The sequence below is a fragment of the Aythya fuligula genome, chromosome 3 (assembly GCF_009819795.1).
Source record: "Aythya fuligula isolate bAytFul2 chromosome 3, bAytFul2.pri, whole genome shotgun sequence".
In the NCBI taxonomy this organism is placed as follows: Eukaryota; Metazoa; Chordata; class Aves; order Anseriformes; family Anatidae; genus Aythya; species Aythya fuligula.
The window spans coordinates 37324396-37346713 of NC_045561.1; the positions used below are offsets into that span (position 1 = coordinate 37324396).

Here is a 22318-nt window from a genome sequence, read left to right on the forward strand (position 1 = left end):
GAAGCCAAATTATAGGCAGAACACGGGCCAGTCTATAGTTCACTGCTAACACAGTCTCCTTTTGCAAAGAGGTGTTGAGGCACCTTCCACCTCCCTGAAGTGAAAAAGAAACATGTACCTTTAGCACTGGGAAAGCTTGAATGCAGTGAATTTTACAAATCAAATATTTAAAACACTGTTCTTGGAAATAGTGGTTTTTGTATGGCAGCAGTCAAGGAACAAAGTTAAATAGCAGTATCAAGTAACTTTTTGACTGTAATTTATACTGAGCCCAGCTATGCAAATGTGAAAAACAACACTGTAACCTATTCAGATCCCAGCAAGCCAGATTAGCTCTGGTGGCAGAATAGGGGAAAAAATCAACACACAGCTCGTATAGTGGGTTAACACGTGTTTATAATACTCCCTTTGTATCCCCAGTGGGAGAAAGAAATACGTGCTTTATCCTTTTTCTCTGAAATACAAAATTAATTTATTTCTGCAATGGTAGACTTTAAGGAGTCTGCTTTTGTAGAGATCACTTTTGGCATGAAATTCGGGTTCTCAGTATCAAGCTGCTGTATTTAAATGCTTATTTGTATAGCCTGCAAAAACTTCAGGTACTGCATTGATCTCATTACAAATCGTTCTGTATTTTACCACATATTTACCACATCACCAACACTAATTACTGCTCGATTTCTGTATATTCTGGGTGCCCCACACATTACAGATAATTTTTGTAGTCATTTTTCTCTCAAAAAATAAACTAAAATTAAACTAAAACACTTAGTTTTAGCTTTTAATGTCACACTGCAGTTGTCACATAATTTCATAGGCTGCAAGTGAAGCCAACATGGTGTTCATTAATGCTGTATTTTCATTCCATTTTGGTAAGTAAAACACATAAATCTGCAAACCTGAAGTTATGGCACCTCAGTCACGAGGGACCTCACCCGCTAGGGTCCATTCCATGTCCCACCACCCCAAAAAGGTGCAGGGCACCAAGGCAGCCCCAGCCTGGGCCTGGCTCAGTGTGTCCCATGGCAGGGCAGGGCAGGGCTGTGGGGACCTGGAGCCCAGCCCTGCTACAGCCCCTCAGGGGCAGAGCCCTGGATTGATGTAGGGACCTAGGCAGAGGGTGGGAGCCTCCTAAGCCCACGCAGCAGCGCTTAGGGCTTGCAGCCAGAAGTAGGCTTCCTGCGCCCTCACCTCACCGCACCGCACCTCCTCCTACTCCATGCCACAGGGGAAAGTGGGCCTCGTTTCACTAACCCCAGCCTTTGGCGGACACAAACTATACTCAGCTGCCTCTGAAGTCAGTCACAAGTGACCTTAGGGCATGGCTTTAGACTGGAGTAAGATGGCAATCTGGAGATCACTAATTGACATTAATAACTTGGGAGACCACTTGGTTCATCTTTGCAAGTTAGCAAGTAAATGAACATGCAAAACAGAGCTTCGCTAACACATAAGATATACTTTGATCTTTTTGACAACTACAACTTGAATTTAACTATTAATGATAATTCAGAAGCTTCATAACTAAACAACATATTACATCACACAGGTGAGGATGTCACACATTTCTTCATGACATGAAAGCAGAACTTGCCGATTAAGTCAGGTGAAATGGTAATCTCAGGATTGTTTTGCCAAGAACTGGACAGTTTTCTTCATAAAAGAGATTCTCCAAAAGGACCATCAAAACTTGAGCCTGCAGGCAGCATTTGGAGTAAACTGTAGTTGAACTCTGTCCACATAGGGTGTAACAGAGACCCAAGCTCAGCGCTCTCCTGCCAATCTGCTCAGCCAGCGTGCCCAGTGTCTCGCTGCACTGTGGTAGAAGGAAGGAACGAGATACCAAGATGTCCGGTCTGCACCAGGCTTTGTCTGCCTGCATTCAGCAGGTAGCTTCATGGGGCTACATTTTTTGTCACTGTCCTTCTGCTTCCACCTTTCCCTCATCACCCGGGAGGACCTTTACAGCAGAGGTTCTCTGCTGTTTCCCTCTCCTGGGCCACAGCTGTTGAATCCATCAGGGTAACATATGCTCCTCCTTCCACAAGCCAGCTTTTCACAAAAATCCTTCTGTGACTTTTAAGAAAGAGACGGTAGACAAATTCACAGGTCTGATGTCACCAGACCCACGGATTAAGAAAATGATCTCAGCAGCTGTATTTTAAATAGACAAGGCAGGAAATTGGTGTTAGCAAGGCCAGGGGTTACTCAGAGGAGAGGAAAATGAAAGCGTGGTTGAGTGTTTTTTCCATAAATAAAGGACTCAATATTGAGTAAAGACATTTTTAACAATTTCTGAACTGGCAGCATGAGGGGCGGGAGGGGGTGCTTTTTGTTTTAAATAAAGCTACTGATCTTGAAATACTGCTCCTCTCCCGTAGCAATTTTTAGACACAAAATGTTAGATCAGATGCACAGGTGGATGGATAGACTTTGATGTCTATGTTGAGGGCGGCTTTTGAAAAACTGCTATAGTACTCAACAGATGGCTGTATTAAAGAGGCATGCTTAATGCTCTGTTTCTTTCAGCATTATATACTGTTTAGTTAAGCTTTCAGTAAAGTACTTGATGCAGTTAAAATCCCACTGTGTGCGCACACATGCACAACCCCGACACCATCCCTGCAGAAGAATCATGCATCTGGAGGAGCTGATGACCACTATCACAGTCTGCCTTTTGCTCATTTATTAAGTACAAACAGCGTTATGAACAACCCAGGAAAGACTGGAGCACTGAATGTAAGTTTTCATTATCCATCAAGTGGACTGTTTTCGTATACAATTTATTAAAAATGATGCCTAATGATTTGATTCAGATTTTTTGCTGATGTTCTGAGCTGAACAAGTTATTTATAAACAAGGGATTCTCTTTTACAAAGATTTCCCAGTCTTAATATGCTGTAACACCAATGAGAACGAAATAGACACATTCTTATTTTTTTAGATTTATAAAATACCCCCATTTCATTTCAGTAAGCACCTATGCTGACGGTTGCATCAGCCACATGAATCAGTACTTTTGCCAGGAACTGGCAGCTTAGTTGCCTCAGCTGACCTTACATATGAAAGATCCCTCCCCACTCCCTCCACCCTCCCCCAAGAAGCATAATCCCCCAAACTGATAGAAAACCTTATGGTCACAGGTCTTTCATGTATCAAAGCCAGAATGGAATGAAAAGGATTGATTCAATTCTAATTTTGCATAGAACATTTATAAGTGAATGTCTAGAAACAGTGGTATAAATACCTTAGAAACATTCAGGCTAGTAGAATAAAAGCCATGTGCATTTTCTTTCAATCTATACATAAAACTACACTTAGAAGAAAGTGGAGACTATGCAATGTCATTATACAAGTAAGCATAAAAGAAGAACAGCACAATCTAAAGTTTCTTTTTTTTTTTTTTTTTTTTTTTAACTGGTAGTTTTTGTACTGGTAGTGCAATTACTAGTACTCCTGTACTAGTACAGGAGTTTTTAAACCATTATTCTATTGTTTTAGAAAAGCATTGCTTCTAAAAGAATTTTTCACCAAATGTTCAGAAAGATACCACATGTGAAATGCCCTTAGACATATGTAAGACTGGTCAAATCCAGCTGGATATAAAAAGACATACCTGAATGCAACGAAAATAGTCTGATCACAGCAGTTCTTATTCTGACCCTCCGTTTTGACTAAAAATACTTCTCTCTGAATGCAGCTAAACATTTATACATGCAGAGAGATGCTATGAGAAGATGTCTAAAAAGATACAATTGTTCAAAAGGACAACAGGGAACAAGGCAAGATGCAAACTAGAATGAGATCAAGGAGCTGATATAAAAAGAGCTTTGCTGTAGCCATTGCAAAATATGTTCCTTGCACATACAGACCACACTCTCCACATGCAACAAAAGATGTAACAACCATCATTGAACAAAATGTTTGATAACTGAAGTGTTTTATCTTGGTACTGGTCTATGCTATTGTTGTGGTACTTACTAAAATACAGCGTTTTAGTAGGTACAAGTAAGATTAATTTTGAAGGCACTTTAAACAACTTCTATATGGTTAAAATAATCCTTATGTGGTAGTGTATTGAGATTGGTACAATGATTGCTGGAAAATAGCACAGAGCTTGAAAAACTCCAGGCCTGAATAAAGCATATTAGTAGTCGGTTTCAGGGAACAAAAGGCAACCATCCATAAAACCAGACATACTTTCAGAGGAAAAAACCCATGCTGAAGCCATGGCCAACTTTCAGCATATTGAAGGCATTTATATAGTTTCACAGTCATTAATGGATTTTATTTTCAACACCCTTCTGAGACATTTCCCCATCTGTAAAATGAGATACTCCCAAAGGCACAAGCTAGACTGAATGACTTGCCAGAAAGTCAAACAAGAAGCCTATGGTTAAACAAGAACTGAACTCTGGTCTCTGGAGGCCCAGACTACCCACTAGACCGTTTGTCCTATTCCTCACTTAAGCTTCACTTTGTCAAGCTATACACATCCTGCCTTCCTGCAATATCAGTCAGAGCCATCTAAGCGCTACTTTTTTAAAACAACTTTAATGGGTACATATCTAGGAGGCAATTTCCTTTTTCTTCCATTCAGTTAATACTCATCAGTAAAAACAATCTCAAACAAGAAATTGCTGAAATATTTCTCTTCAGCATTTCCAAAGCATCACAATTCTCAGGCAACTTTGAAGTAATGCTAAATTTAATCAAACTATGCAGAAGATTATGAAAATACTTCTTCAGCTTTTCCTCAAGGTTTGCTTTCTGCAAGCTTTTACTTCCTAAATGCTTTTCTGAAAAAAAATGAAGTTCTAAGCTCTTCCATAAGCTCACTGCTTTCCTCCCCCTAGGTACACACTATAATTTCCAACCCCTAAAAGATATCAATCTTTGGCAGGATGTTCTTAGTCTAAGATTTTGCTGAGGAAACCACACACACACTCTAATCTTAGAGGGATAAGGAAGATTAGAATATGCTATGCTATTATTTGGGTTGTGCTGATACTTCTTATTTGCACATGAAGATTTTGCATTCTTGACCACTCTAAAGCTTAAATATTTCCATCAAAACTTGAGGATGCTTGTTTTCATTCTAGCTGGTAGCACCAGCACAGAGATTTTTTGTGTCTCGTGGAGCTAACCAAGACCTGTTGTAAACAAGTGATAAACCACTATCTTCAGTGGCTCAGTGCCACATTATCACAGGTTTTCATTTGACCATAACAACAACACAAGAAAGTCATTTAAGATTAAGTGCATTGTAATTATTTAAATGCTAACTTGTCTCTTGAGAGAAATCTAAGGATTGTCATTGACATAAATTGGAATAAACAATAACTAGACAAATGCATTTTCCATAAGCGAACTTCCTAACAGTACAAAGGTTGAGGAAGTTTTACTCTGATGTTCCCTAGCTAGACAGAATGCAAAAATACAGCAAAAAACCTTGAGTCACAAAGCTGTTCAGGATTTTGGCAACACTAAAAAAAAAAAAAAAAAAGGACTGTATAAGCAACAGAAACAGAAAGAATTAAGTCATAAAACCTGCTTTGCACCTCTTGTTGTGATGTTCTAGGATTATCCGATATTTGGATAGCTTAAAGCATAAACCTCCAAGCACATGATCTGTCACTGCAGATGGTTATTTGAGTCATGTAGGACTTTAAAAGTCAGTATGCATTAACCCATACTGAGCATAGCATAACACTGGAAAGTTTTCTCTTTGAACAACTTCTCTGAGAGAAAGGAAGAAATTAGTTTAAAGAACTAACATTGCAGAGGCTGGGGGGGGGGGTTGTCTGCTTGTTTTGAGGGGCATTTACTTCTCCAATTTCTATTGCATATTATTTCCATAAAGACTGTATTTTAAAAAAATCAGAACAGTTGTAACCTAGTAGAAAATGATTGGAAACAGAATCTGTGCTCATCTTCTGTTCCTTACCTACATTTTTTTTCCTGCTTCAATTTAAATAGCTATTCCAGTACCTATTTTAACTTATTTACTAGAAAATAAAACATTAATAGTGACAAATTGCAATATATTCAAAGCAGACTAAGCCATTTAAAAGCTTTCAAAAACACCATCATTATTAGAACAAAAGCAATCTCCTGACAGAAACAACAGGCTAGAGGTAATATTAAACTTGTAAACTTCCCCTAGCCTGCGCACCTGAATCCCTAGCAAGCTCACCTAAAACTGATAGCTTTGTAATAGGCTCTGGTGGGTCAGGAAAACAGCATAGAAAATTTTATTTTCAGACCCAACACAACAATATAATTGAAAATTAACAGAATTCACAAGATTCATGATTAATTACATGAGATAAACTTGACTTGTAAAGAAATTGCCTGAAAACACCAGTAATATGATGAGCAAACTTTCCTAGAATCTGTTTACCTTTATTTTTTTCTTCCTCCACAGACTCTTGCTCTTCTGGCCAAATAAATCAGAAATCGGGTCTCTCTGAGAGCCAGTGCACTGCCACAAAGTTCAAAAATCTGCCTTTCATTACAAATGTTACATATTTGATTATTATAATTACAGAGAAACTTAACACAGCTTGCCACATTGTAATTGACCACAATGATATACATAAAAGTTAAGACATTTTGGCCACAGGGGATTCTACCATTTATTTACTTATACTCAAAAGTCAACAAAAAGACATCAAAGATCTTGCATGACCTACAGAAAAGATCAAACACTTCCCAGTGCCAGACACATGTACAGACATAATAGAGAACAGAAGCAGACAGGGAATGACAAGATTCAGATAAAATAACCACAGTGTTCATAAATCAATTCTCAAAGAAGAGTCCTTCCATTACTTACTATCACATACATCAATATTCAATTGCAGCATCCTGAATCACATGTGATACAACTTTGATCTTCCACAACCTATTTATTGTACCTAAGGCTTCCTGGGCGTCAACCGAAGAACATTTTTCAATGAATGGCAGTATACAGATGCATGTGTTTGTGCCCAAGAACACACATCCACACATACAGAAATCACACACTTATTTTGTGTATTGCAAGGAATAACAACTTTTGTGGACCAGTGAATTGGGACTAGGGTGTTCATGGTTCATTTTCTGTTAGAGGCCAGAATGTGAGCTAGGACAGATGGCTTTATTTACAAACAGCAAGATAGCAGAGCAGTACAAATGGCTGCAAAGGCACCAAGCAGCATGACTGCAAAAGCATCACTGCACGAAACCAAGTTTCTGACTCGCTGATCTGAAAGGAGAGAAAGACTATCTTCACTTCCTTGAAAGCTGCAGGTGGTGACAGTGTATGTAAAGCAGCAGGTATCGCTACCCCACCACCTCCAAGAGATCCTCATTTCACCTTTCCTTCATACTGAGATATGGTACAAGAAAACTGTGTCTGTTAACAGTTATATGCCCAAACCAGTTAGGATTTCTAAATACTTGCAATAAGAATTCATGAAATGGAAATAAATCAATGAGACATTTATTTGTGAGTGGAAAGAGAGGTCAATAACCTTAAGAGAGCTGACTGCCTAGACTAACCATTCAGGGCATTCTGCAAGCAAGCAGGTCAACTGATAGCCAAACCAGCTAAGTGTTCCACGCATGTGAGTGTGCTGCTTTGTTGGTTTAATTTAAACCAATACAGTTACTCCGAGTGTGTAAATGACTCCAGTTGATATTGCTCATTCCCCTACCTTCAAGCTACACACTAGAAATGGAGGTTGCATTATTTCAGTAGTAGTAATAAAGTACAAAGAAGCAATACAGGCCCAGAGCTAACGTAAAGTAGGTTGAGCAAGAGCTGAGTTTGGCGAAAGGATGCTCAACTAGACTTTGAGCAAACAGACAGTAAAACCAACAACAGAAGTCTGCATAAAGCCTTTCACTGGAAGCATCTGCTAAATGTATTTCAATAATTAAAAAAAAAAAAAAAAAAAAAAAAAGCAAAAACCAACAACAATCACTTTTCCCAGCAGATGGTTATTCGATTTAAGGATAAAGGAACTGCATCGTGTGGTAATATCTGACCTGTAATTTCATCACAATGCTTTTCAAAATCTGTTAGCGCACTGTGGCTAGTGTGGCAGCACTCTCCAGCCTGTAGTCTGTAGGGAAATAATTAGCCAACACAAAATATTTAAAAACATCTCCTACTTGGCTCATGAACATATTTTAAAATGTCACACTACAGAACTGCAACCAAAAGGGAGAGGGTTACCTACATGTGTAGGAATAAACCCCTGAATTTCTACAATAGAGAATCAGGGATGTAGGTAGATCACAGCTGATTACTACAGGTTAAAAATTGGTAAACACTGTTAAGAAATTGTTTTGTTACAGTACAATTTCAGGTGACCACTTGTTATACATACAAGCTAAACTCAGAGCTAGCACCTTTGCTCAGTCTCAGGAATCACCCAAAAACGATGGTTTAATCACACAGATATTTGATATTTCTCCTGAATTTCACTATTTTCTTTGAGTAGATGCATTTGCAACACTTTGAATAGCCATCATGAAGTAGGTATCAGCGTAATACTAAGTACATGGTAAGGAGAGGACTTAGGGATTGACCGGCACTTTTCCTGGTCATATACAACAATTTGGGTGCTCTGCACACCTTTTTCCTGTACAGTCCATTTAGTGTGTGAAGTCTCACACATTAACATATCAAAGCAACACTACCTGTTTCCTGTAAAACATATTTTTCTTCTCTTTATGGTCAAAACACTTTCCTGCACTCTTCTCCTAGGTATACTATGGTAAGCTTTGACAGTATACAGCACAAAACATGCACACAGCATTATTGTATAAAGAATAAAAGAAATAACTGTACTAATTTTTATACCCTAGAATTCAGGAATATTAACAGCTGGAAGATCTAAAGTAGTATAAATTCAAATCCTTCCTACATGAGGTAGCGTAACATCCAAAGGCAGGATATAAATAAACGCGAGGAAATTGTGATATTTAAATGAGGTGAAGTTCCTCTTCATTTTCTCACCTGTTAATCCTATTCTAGTCCTATGGTTTAAAAAAAAAATAAAAAAATCTGGAACTTGCCTTCTAACCAACAACAACTGTAATTGCTTTGTTCCAGCCAGAGAGCAACAATACTTGCATATATAAAAATAAACTAAACCAACTACTGTTTATGAGTTTGAGCTCAGTTCAGCTCCCTGGGAAGAAAGGAGAAAAGCCTTTCTTATCTGAAAGGCAACCACATTAAGTGTTCTCTCTACGTGTACTCACGATAGAAATTAATCCTCCATTAGGAAGGAAGCTGCCTGATCCAGTGTGCTGCAAACGGACAAAGTGTACTCTCACGCTCGCTGGAACTTCCAAGTAGCTTGTTGATGATGTTCAACACCAACATCAGCTGCAAGCCAGAGTTCATCAGCACAGAGAAGAAAAATTCTGATTGGTAAAATCTTACTACTCTGCTTTGCCAATTTGATCTAGACGTGAATGAGATTTTCACCTCTCCTAGCGAAAGTGGCTGAAAATACAGAATATGCAGTTATGATAGGCCTGGAGATGTGCCCAGAAGTATCTTCAATCTCAGTAACCGGCTATGAATTACTGGGCTCTTTCCCCCATGTTTCCAGAAAATGAACGTTTTATTTTTAGGAAATATCCCTATAAACTATGAAGATTTGCTTGAAAGTTCTCCAGCATCCCAGCCACTCCTCTTTCTGTGGGAAACTGGTAATTTAATGCTACAAAATCCCTGTTTTACTTCACAATCAGTTGAAGTGTACCCTGTTTGAAATTTTGGCTGAAAACCAACCTGCCCAAGCACTGCTGAACACCAGAGAGGCTTTTAAGCATACACAGCATATTGACTGCTTTCAGTCGTTGTTACAAGTCTTGCCTTCCCATCCTGGCCAAAAGAGAAGGCCACCAGCCTAACACAGAGACTGAAATAGCTTCAGTTAAAAAAGAGAAGTGAATGAGAGGAACAAAGGACCATGGACAGAGAGACAATCATGGGAATGTACAGAACCAAAAACGCTATGTACAGCCCAGAGGTGACATGAAGCCGGTCACAACCAAAGCAAGAAGAAGTAAAATAATAAGTCAAAAAGAAAGCTATGATAAAATTACTCTAAAAATGCTAAATTTTATTTTGCAAAGAGATACATTACCTCTTTTAATATCATTCTTAAATGTTAGAATGCTTCTTGTCACTATTTCAGTTGTCCTGCCATGTTAAAAGACCTTTGTTTTCCCCTAATACAAGGAATAAGCTTTTAAAAAGTAATTAAAAAAACTTAAGAACAGTTTTAAAATCAAGACACCAAAAATGTGATAACTTTAGGGTTTTCTTTTTATTATTTCATGGAATTACAAGCTTGTTTTTTTTTGGTTTTTTTTTTTAGTAAGATGTTTCAGGGTAAACATCTTTTTTTTTTTTTTTTTTAAATTCATTAAGAGATAGCAGAAATGACACAAAAATACTTATTTTCCAGTTTTGGTTTGTTTTGCTTTTTTAAATTCTTTTTTTCAGCAAGCTTTAAGATGAAAGCACGAATACACAGGCTTCAAGAATAAACACTCATTTGTTGGGTTAAAGATGGAAGGAAAAAGTATGTTCTACACAAATATTCTCTATGTCCTTTCACATATGTATCTGTAACCTTAGCTGCTTTACAGCAAACATGAACATTACAATAAACAAACATTAAATGATATACAAACCACAATAGTAAAACAGAATTGGCATCAAGTATTTAAACAAAAGTATCCTTCCTGGAAATAGCTCTATTTAGAGCCTGCCAAGAATTGCGTTGATTCAGAAACTTTGTTCAAGTTATATCAAAAGTTAGGTTTTAAAGAAATTCAAGAGACAAAAGAAGAAAACAGAATTAAGAAAATCAGAGTGACTTGCAAAAGTATCTTTGCTTTGTATGTTTATTTGTTAGTTTAGAATGGAAGATTTCATTCTACCTTCACACTGGGTGACACACACCCAGTGTGCAAGCAATATTTAGAGATTGGCTGCCATGTGGACCCATCGGCCCTTTTTCATGCTTACCACAAATCCAGACCAACACCATGCTTGTAGCCACCAACCTATGCCCCCAGACTTCACTGTCCTCAGCCCTGTCCAGTTTGGGGCCTTTTAAATAAGTCACAGGATGTGGAAAGCGACTGAAAGGAGAAGAAACTTGGTGCTGTTGTCTTTTTAAGGTAGGACAAGCACAATGAGTATGAAAGGGATTAGACTGACCATTAAACTCCATATGATGCTTCTATATAGTAAATATAGTTCATAGCTCCTGCCTACCAGATCTCCAGCCTTGCATAGAGAGTCACAAGCTTTCCAGTGCTGCAAGCAGAAACACTACAAGAACATGGAAGCAGAGCAATTTGTCACTGTTTCAGCCATCGCTGAACACTAAAAGTACAATATACTTATTTCTTTTTAATGGCAGTCACAAAGGATGCCTGGGAACCAGATATGCTTCTCAAGTCTCAGTACCATGTCTAAATAGCAAGAGCATTCTCTTCTTCTAACACAAAAGGTGATTTTAAAAAAACAACTTCTATCAGATAAACATTTTGCCAGCAAAGTGGCAGCTTCAATCACATTACATTATTCAAAATAGGCATGTTCAAAAATTCAATCCCTGAAAAAAAGACAATTTTAAAATGCCGCCCAAACTTCATATTTTTAGTTTCTTGACCAAATTTGGTCAAAAAACCCTCAGGTATTTGACAGAAAATGTACAGTGCTATCTTGTTAGCCTTTTAAAAAAAATGCCTAAATGAACCAGCATTTAAATTTCCAGAAGAAAACATCATTGGAACATTCTCTCTATGGTACTCTTTTTCCCTTTAGAAAGTACTACAATAAGATCTTCAGAGACTTTCTTTTTTTTCTTTTTTTCTTTTTTTTTTTTTTTTCTTGGTTTAAAAACAGTTTTTGTCCTGCCCTGATTATGTTTTAGCCTCTGTTTAATTACCAGATTAGAAAGATTAATGAAGCTAATTCTGCTAACAAACTGGCTATCCTGAAGACTACAATTATCTGTGATTCACTGGGACTTCCTCTGCAGCCTTTGCCATAACAAACACAGAGCAACTCTGAGACTCCTCCGATGTCAGCTACAAAACAAAGCAGAAAACTGCTTTAGCCCTTGCTACCCGTGTTTAAATCCAAAAAGGAAAACTGAGTAAAGGAAAATTTCGTAGCTTGATACATGCAAGCCGTATTCCATGAGCCAGACATACCAAAAGGTAACAACCTGAATATAGAGACTACAGAAAAGGAAATGGCAAAAATTACCACTGCTAGTATAACCGTTCCTGATGACTTCAATGGCAGAGTAGAGCCCACTAGCCAGGAATGCAATACTAGCAACAGATATGTCTTCTAGTGTATGCTGCATTAATTGGTAATTTTCTTTAGCATTTTTATTTGTGGCAAGGTTTTAAACTAAATCGCCTGTAGAGTTCTCACATATTAGATAAGAGTTTGACACAAAGACTTGAAAGATGCTGGCTAGTCCCTTTCAAAAATCTTAGTCTAGTTCCTAAACCTCTCAGACACCTACGCTTTCCAGTACTTCCTGGATCTAGGCCTTCAGAAAAAAAAAACACAACAAACACCACCCTGACATTTATCCTGCCCCCTATTGTAGTAGTTTGGTCGTTCCTCTTTTAGTCCATGATGGAACAGGAAATGCAGAGTCATATACGAGTAGATGGGATTCCTGGGACTGGAATCAGGACAACTGAAGATCTAAAGGAACAAGAATTCTTCAGATTTACTTCTAGGTGTATAAGAACCATTGAGTTTTGGTAATGGAGGATACAGTTTGCTGCCTACTTATTCTGATATCAAGCCAAATAAAGCAAAGCTAATGTCTTTCACAAAATGCTTTCAGCCTTTTCCGAGAATGTCTCAGGACGAAAGATCTGCTGCATCCTTTGCTAACTGGTTTCATTAATTTATCACTATTAATGTGAAAAGAAATATGTACTTTGCTGTTCATTTTCAGCAATCTGGCTTGCCATCAGTTCTTGTTTTACCCTTGTCAGATTAAAAAGCCCGTTATTTTTATTGGTACTTTACATACCCAAATTAAGCAACCTCCCATTGTTCCTTTTAAATAAACCATACCAGTGAGCTCAGAGTTTCTCCATGGAAAGACTTTTCTCTAAGATTTGAACACGTCTGTGAGCTCTGCTGTTGAACTGCTAGGTTACCCTACGCACTGAACTTCACACTCACCTGCAGCTGTGTATTTCACCTTCCGTTATTTTTATTTAGAGTACAAATTCTAAGAAGCTCAGGCTCTCCCATAACACATTTATGCAATTATACTCTGATCTCTTTACCATTACCTACATTGGAATTTATGAGTTTAAGGTATGCTACCATATTAGTAACTTTATTTGAACTGCTAAATTGACTAGGAGTAATCGGCCTATAATGGATACCTACTGATAAGCTTTTACATACTTCAGTGTCACTGTGCGTATCAGTTTCCAAATGCAATGACCCTTAACACTTGATTTACGGAAAAATCTCCATTTGGGTTTTACAGTATGAGGCTTTGCAATTCAAATTCCACTCAGGAGAGGGCAGAGATATAGCTCACAGCAAGGTAAGTCTATCTGGCCTTCAATGTACTTTTTGTCTCTATTTCTAACAAAACAGTTTTTAAAAACACTGACCACCCATAATCTTTCTATGTGCAACCTACAGAGGAAGGAGGAATAATTTCACAGCTGGGGAAGTGTTACAAAAAAATCTGTCACATGCTGCTTTAGGAATGCATCTACATTTTGGATACCCTTATTTCTTCATGTCTGGCTGGCCTACAATTTCCTTAATTTAAGCACTATCCCACACAGTTTTCAAAAATCTCAGATTTGGAGAGTCCTGTAATCCTTTACTATGGGCCAAAACTTAGTCCTACTAAAGTTTGTTTCAAAACACCCTCTCCAGTCTTGCATGAAAAAACCTGATCTTAAAAGGTTACCTGAAATGGGAACTACAGATTTATATTTTTGGCTAAAATCATTGAAACAGTTCCCAAAGATCTGACCAGAGAAATAGCAGGAGTCCCTTTACTGCAGAGACATCAAAGACAGAATCGAAAGGAAAGTTACCTTTGCATCATTGGAAGAAAAACTTTTTCGTATTTTATTGTTGTTGTTATTATTATTATTATTTAAAATGCACTGTTTTTCTTCCCCTACTAGAAATAAAGATTAAAATGATTCATGAACAAGTATGACCTTGTTAACCATCAGGGCAAACCCCCTTTAAATAAGGCTCTCTAGGGAATCCTACAGATCTCCAAGATGTCTGTATAACATGTCTGAGTGTGAGTTTTGGACTGTTTTCATTCCTGATTCTCCAACCATAACGGATATGTTGCTCGTGACTCAGTCAAATATGTTGCATTTTAACTTTTCCCAGGAGTCTACAGAGTTTCTCTTTTGGATTGTTTCAGATTTCATTTTCTGCAAAGCAGCTGCTCTTAAAAGGGCTTTCAATTTATCCAACTCCAAAATCAATTCCCCCTCTAGAAATTCAAAATACGTACAGTGTAAATGCTAATTAAGTTGCTAACTATTGAAGATAGTGGGTAGTAGATAGTGGATTCTAAAAAAAAAATAAATAAAATAATAAAAATGTCAGTATTCTCATGATCTGGCTCAAATGGCAGGTTGGTACCTGCCATGGAGATTTGTGAATTCATTCTGGGTAATCTAGTCAATTTTCTTATGTAGTCATTAAAAAAAAGGGGGAGAAAAAGATTGTGCAGCATTGGAACTGTATCTTCAGAATGGAAGGAATACAACTGAATAGCATTTTCCATATACCTGGGGAAATTCTGGAAAAATTATGCAATTTCTACTTTACTGTTAAAGTTTCTTTAAGATCCCAGGTTAACTTGTTTTTTGGCAAACCTAATGAAGAACAGGTAAATTCTGTACCCTGTCTTGCAATTTGTTCTCATTTTCATTTTGGATCATTTAGTAAGAAATTAAGTTGTTTTAACACCATGAACAATCCCAACAATATCTTTGGAACACTGCCAGATACTTTCGAAATAGTTTAATGAAGGTTTCCTCCACTTTACGACACAGCTGAATACTCTCTGCCTAATCTGGCAATGAAGAGCGCTCAATTCCCTGAGAACAGTCAGGAACCTACATGAATCCAAGTAGCTTATATAAAACAGACATACCCTGAAACACCCTACGAGCAGGCAGAAGGCACAACTTGTCAGCCATACTGGACTCTCCTGATACTCATTTCACTTCTCTGCAAATTGTAGCCTTTTATTAAAGGAAGGCAACGACAACTTTACTGGCTCCTGCCATATAAGTACCATAAAGTAAGGGAACTTCTTACTTTGCTTTGCTCTCTTAAACAATATCAAAGGAAGAAACTGGACCTCTCTGACTCAGAGAAGTATGAACTTAAGACTTGACTACTTTAATTGAATTTATTTATTATCTTTTAAATGAGGTAACCTTCCCATGCTCTCCTCAATTTTTCTCATAAAAAACACACTGAAAAATGCAAGCAACATCAAACATGCTAACATTAAAAGCAAGAGAGAGATCAGGTCACCTACTGTACAGGCATGTTACACAGATTTCACAAGCTGTAACAGACATTTTTGCAAGAAAAAAGAATAATGAAATAAAGATAACACATTCAAAGTGAAATTAGCACCACTTTGAGCCATGACACTTTAGCTGCACAACCAACGCTTCTCAAGGATTTTTCAGGTACAAAATTACCTAATGATGAATCAATACTTCATTGAGAATTATTATCACAGCACATGGCTTTGATTTCATAACCATCAAGGAAGGCACATCATAAAAATATCTATCTATCTATCTATCAATCAGGTATCTGTTAAATGCTGGAAACTTGTTAATTCTGAGTGTTCAAGAATCAGCAGCTTATTCTGGGAACTGCAGTCCAATTAACTTACATTAGAGGAACAACTACTTCAAATAACTCCTACTCTGACTCTTGAACTCCTATTTTATTGTAGCTTTTGCAAGGAATTTAAGCAGCTATTTAGAAATATATTTTTATACCAAAAGATTTCAGTAGCTAAGAATAAAATTTATTACTTACATTTAATCATTACTACACAAGTCACTTTTAGAAAATAACTATGTCAAGCTTTCTGAGGGCAATAAATCACTTATTTCTGTACCACATCAATATGCATTAGTGTTTTGTTTATAATTAGGCACATTTATTAAGTCATTAAAATTGTAATTCAATATATAAAAACATGGCTTCTTTCTCATGTGGCTCAGCATGTAGATCCTATGTCAAACCAAACTATAGGCTTTATACTCAATGACTTATCCTTCTTTTACCTCCTCTTACTTTGTGCATAAATCAGGAGAATTGCAGAGCTCTCATTGAAAAAAAAAAAAAAAACTTATGAAGAATCAAGTTTAACAGTAGGGTAAGAGCTTTTGTGATGGATCATACATTGAAATATTGCTAGCCTATAGCAGTTCTGCCCTCCACAACAAATATAGATGACAGTGAAAAACCACCTATGAAGAGAAATTGAAAGGTCTTAAAACATTCATTCTGCAGATAGTAGGTCCCTCCAGAGAACTTTGAGACGTTATTTGAGGGTGAGACTGAAAGAAGCTTTTGGAGAATATGGCAGTGGCCTTAATAGCTGCAGCTTGGAAAGGATAACCGAATCGGTCTTTAGAAATAAAACAGATGAACTCCAATGATACCCTGAAGATAATTAGATGCCCAAAAGCTAACTGACAAACCTCTTGCTGCTTGTAGCTTCTAGTAGATTGGTGTCAGTGACTGTTTTTTTGTTTGGTTGTTGGTTTGTTTTGTTGTTTTGTTTTGTTTTTGCACTGATGGCTCTAGCAGACCAACTTTCAAAGGGCATCCCAACAAGGTTTGGGCTTGGTCATCTAAAGGTATTAAAGAAAAACAAACAAACAAACAAACTGCAATACCTCAAGGCTCCATGTTTACTAGAAATGTATTTGGGGAGAGATAGAAAGGAATGTAAGAAGATGCACTTACTGGCACAACATTTAGTTTGACACCCCTCTCATGACCACCTCTGCTACTGGAGAGCAGGTATACAAAAAGAGATGCATCTGCTGAAAACATGATAAAAGGCTGACACACTCCAGAAAAGGATGTTGTGTCGCTCTGGAAAATTGGACATTGTAGCAGAAAAATCATGTCATTATCTATCTCAAAGTTACTCTCCTTGCAAATGTCCATTACTGTAGTAATGGTTATAAGCATGCCCATGCTTTCCTTGTGTTTTACATTCCATTATTTGTGCAGTATTGATTTTGCCAAGTGTCACTAAATGGATGACACAACAATACAGATGCCATTCAATGATAGTCAGGGATACTTTTATCCCTCAAGTATATTGCAAACCACATGCAGCCATCTCTGGACAGCAGCAACAGGAGAATACAGAGTAGCTTTCAGAAGATGAACATTTCATCATGAATGCTGCATGAAGTCCTATTTTAAACTTTACCACATAATTTTTTATATAATTTCAATGCTGGTAGGCTAGATCTATCAGAAAAAAAATAATAATATATATTAAAAAAAAAATAAGATAAAGATTCTTAGCTTCCTTTTTAAAATGTATTAATTTTATCAGACTCAAAAAACAAAGGTCTCGGTGGACCTGTATTTGAGTGTGCCATTCCAAACCTAAGGTTCAATTAATCCTCTTACACATTATATAGGTGTATGCATCCTACAAATGCTATTAATAGGATACTTTTAAATTGTAAAAAAAAAAATTAAATTACATACTAAGATATATTTTGTAGAGCAGATTAAAAGTTGCGATTCATACTTGCTACTTAAAGATGACCAGACACTGAGATCAGATATAAGCTTTGGTTTCTAAAACAAGGTATAAAAACCCCTCCGCTTAATATACCAGTTACCAAAAATCAGCATCTAAAAACACTATCCAGTTTACTCTTATGGGAATGAATCCAGATTTGGCTTACATTTCTTACCTTAAGAGCAGTGTACATAAGCATCAATTTTAACTCCTCAAAGTAAGATAAATGTAACTAACTCCCACGTACAGCAATCTTCAGAAATCATCTCCCATGTGGAAAAACACTATAATCTACTTATTCTCATGAAATTGCATTATTCTCATAACACAAGTGTAAATTCAGGGAGGACAGAGGATGAGCAACTGAAAATAAGCAATACAGATGGGAAATAATACCAGCCACTACAACTTCAACGAACAGAAAATATGGATCACCATGCACAAACCAAGCTCACATCCCCAACAGACAAAATCCCAGAACATGAGAGGCCTACAGAGATTTTCTAATTTTCTTCATTGCAGTTTCAGTTGTGCCATGTTTTTGCTGTTTTGCAGTCACATAATTCCTGTGCAAACTATCTGATATTTATAATCTGTTACGATCTCTAAATTGTAACAGTTAATAAATACTACTACTGTAAAAGTCACCCAGTCTTGGACTCTGAGCAAGAGACTCCATTGAGGGTCTCTTAATAGATCAGTCTCAATGTACCTACTAAAAACACATTAGAAAAGAATTAAGATGCAAATCTCCTTGATCCTTATTTGGCAGAACTAGTACTGGTAATTGCAGCCTCTGTACCCACTGAATTCCTTTGTTTCTAAAGTTTCAGATAAGCACTGTTACTAAAGTTTCAGATAAATACATTTTGCACTGCCATGAATATTCAAGGAAGATTTCAATTATTTCAAGATTTCAATTTACAGTATTAAGGCACTTTAAAAAAAAAAGAAAAGAAAGAAAAAATACGTAGAAGAAATGCTTGTCTTCCCCTAAGAGAAAGCTGCTGAGGATTCTCTTATTACAGGGTAAAACAAAAACACATAAAAAAACACTCTGCAAACTTTTATAGGAACTGCACAATTTGATCCCTTCTACACAAAACTAGTTACATTTCCTGGCCCACCAAAATAGAGCCTGGGATACACAAAGTCTTTGATTTGTACACCTGGAGCTGAGAATACTCCCTTTACAAGAAGCCTGGTTTCCCCTAGGTTGGCTGTTCTTTCTTGATAAATTGCCAGCGAATTACCTATTGCTTTGGAGAACATCTGTTATTGTTCCAAAATCTCACAATCACTTACATATCCATGACTAGTTGCCACATAAATGAAGTTTTAAAATTGCTTGTCTATTCAGAGCATGTGTTAGGAAGAAAAATGAAAAGGAAACCTTCCAAACGTTAAAACCATGCTTTGTCTTTGATATTGTTAGAAGCTGTTTACAACAGAGAGAAAGAACAAAATTACTTCTGAAACAATCATGAGGAATAAAAATAATCGGAAAGTAATCCATACATGAAAGAGAAACAACACTAATTTGGATATGCTGTGATCTCATAGCATGTTTTATTACTTAACCTGAACTCCAGCACAAATTCAAATGCTGGATTAGGTCTGTAGCTTTCACACCAAAAAAATAATTCCGTGACTCAACCTTACAGTTCTCAAGATGAGCATTACAGTTAAAATAAACAATCAAAAACACAACAAACAAACAAACAAAACCACCAAAAAGTAAAAGCACAGGTTGTAGATTTGGTAGACTTTATAAAGAAACTATTTCTTCATGAAAAAAAAAACGAATCATGTATGTAACCAAGTTTTTTTTTTGTTTTTGACACGCCTCTTTATGACAGACTCACTGACTAAAGACTCTCAAATGCTGTTTTGAGAGTAAACACGTGACTGAAGTCTGTGATATTTTTTGCCCATGGCACATAACAGTAAATTATGTCTCTTTACATGATAGCCATCCTAACAAATCCCAAATATTTTAAATAAACTTATGTTGTTTACAGGAAAAAGAAAAGCAATGTAGGAGTGAAAAAAGACACATTACAGAGTTCTAGGAAGCAGCAGAAACCTTCCCATCACACTTCTCCCCCTAGAACACACAACTTCGCAGGGGATTTGACACTAGACAAAGAGTCAGTGAAGCAGAACATCTGAGAAAGATTGTTTTAAGTGACAAAAGCTGCAAAACACAAGTGATATACCACCCACAGCAAAAGCAGGGAAGACCCAAACTTCATTAAGACCACAGTACTAGAAGACAAGCTCTAACATGTTATTCATACTATGCTTTGACAAAGGAAAACTAGAAGTGTCATTCATATCTACATTTGGACAATTTTCACTTGAAATTAACTAATGTTCAAAACGTACCTAGAGGATCAAGTGCTCAAAACCTCTTGATTTGTGCCTACACACCCTCAACACACCTTTGAAAAACAAAAAAAAGCAACCCAAAATAGCACTGAGGACCTGGGCCAGGAATACTGACCTCATTCCAAGCTGAATCAGATGCTTGCAATGTAGCATCCACGTCTTCTGCCAACAGTGATTTCAGCTCAGTAGAGTAGCCTAGGTCAAGTGCTACAAGACAATGCAGACCCTCAACAACAGTAGCAAATAATCTCTGCAACAGTAATGTTGATGGGTGTCTGTGAGAACTTGTAGCCCATTTGGCAGCTGAGGATAAAGCACCCACCGCCTGTTCTGCAAACTGGTGTATCTGGTTTTGTTCCTTTTCTTGGACACCATTCACAGGTTTCTGTTGCTTTGTCTCCCTAGGTATTCAGTATAAGCATTTATTTAATCCCGCTAATGAATTAGTGGGATTTAATTTTAGACGCTGCATGAGAAAACAAACAGGAAATTTGGAAAGGGAAAATCTGTAGCAGTTGTATTTTATCTTAAAAGCAAACAGGAGAAATTATGATAACAATGAAACTGAAAGATGGCCGAAGCAGTTTACAAAATACAGCTTTCTTCATATTCTCTGTTTATCACCAAATTTATAGCATATTAGACCGTAGATCAATGTTACTAACATGTTTAATGTAAAGTGGTTTTATCCATTTGCACTGCTTAATCATCAGGCAAACTAGCCCAAGTAAGTTAAAATGGCAAAACTGAAATGCTATTATTTCAGCAGAAGAAAATTTATATTTTTATACCCAGCAACAGTTTTAAACTATCAGAAGCTCCTGAAGTGAATGGCATCAAGTACCAGATGACAGCAGAAGCACTGGGACTCATCACATGTGCGTGACAGGGTATAGAAAGAAAGCATCTCTCCGTAACTTCACAGATCCTGCATACCATCTGTGGTGTGCATGCATACACACATGCATGCGCGCACATACAGAGCACATTTACACTCTCTCCCATTCAGAACAATTTTTTTTTATTTATTTATTTATTCTGATGGTATGAGCCGTTTATTCACCAAGAGCCTCTCTGCCAGAGCAGAGCTATGTTTGGCCTGCCTCTACTCCCTTGCACTGGGGTCAGTGACAAGTAATTTCAAGCAAACTAGAAAAAGCACATGCTTAAGCTAGTGTGGACTGAGCTGAAGTTGGCACAAATACTATTAGCAGCACATGAATGTAGGAACAAACATATATATCCAAGATTTCTTACTCTCACCAGAGCTCAGCACTCAAGAGCTATTACTAGCCAGCTGGCTGTCCTTCCTTATCAATCTCTGCAACCTCCAGAGGCATTTCAACTTGTAGCAGATTTAAAAAGCTTTGTTTCCACTTTTATCCCTCCCTCAAGTAAGTACAGCAATATTTCTGAATCTACTGAGACAGTTTCTTAAAGATTTCCTGCTTGAAAAAGACCTATGCAAACTACACATACCTTCCAGAAAGTAACTATTTCATTTTAAGATTAAATATTAATTCTAGTTCTACAACATGAGATATTTGACAACCTGCTTTGTTGTAGTAGTAACTAAAAGAAGCCCTCATACTCTTATGGTTTATTGTGTCCAAATATCAAAATCCAGACTACTGCCAGAGGTTTAATTTTATAATCTTGATTAAAATTTCCCTTTTACACTGAAGTTTGTCGGGGAGGAAAGGGGATTTTAGTACTAGAATTAGGACTACTTTTCTTGTACTACACCTTTTTAGTGCTAATATAGTTCTATGCTCATCTATGGAATACCAGTTGTGAATAGGTCAAAAAATTCTTCTTATATTATCAACAGAATGGTAAACGTGAGAGACAAAATGAAATCTTTCCTGGTTCTCTAGTATTTTTTCTATATCCCACTCTACCATGATGGCTTGGAACAAAGAATATTTGAAGCATATATCAGCTTTTAATGGTTAAATTACATTGAATTAGAAGTCCATAATATTTATAAATCCTCATGCAAATGTCACACCCCAGGCCAATAATTAATTGTAATTAATCAACGTGTTGAGGGAAGA

The 22318-nt window shown here is 37.0% G+C and overlaps 1 protein-coding gene across 1 annotated transcript in view; it reads right to left on the reverse strand.

The window, feature by feature from the left end:
• PRKCE (protein kinase C epsilon) overlaps positions 1 to 22318 on the reverse strand; it is a 294866-nt gene that overhangs the window by 193379 nt on the left and 79169 nt on the right. The gene's annotated exons all lie outside the window — the stretch shown is intronic.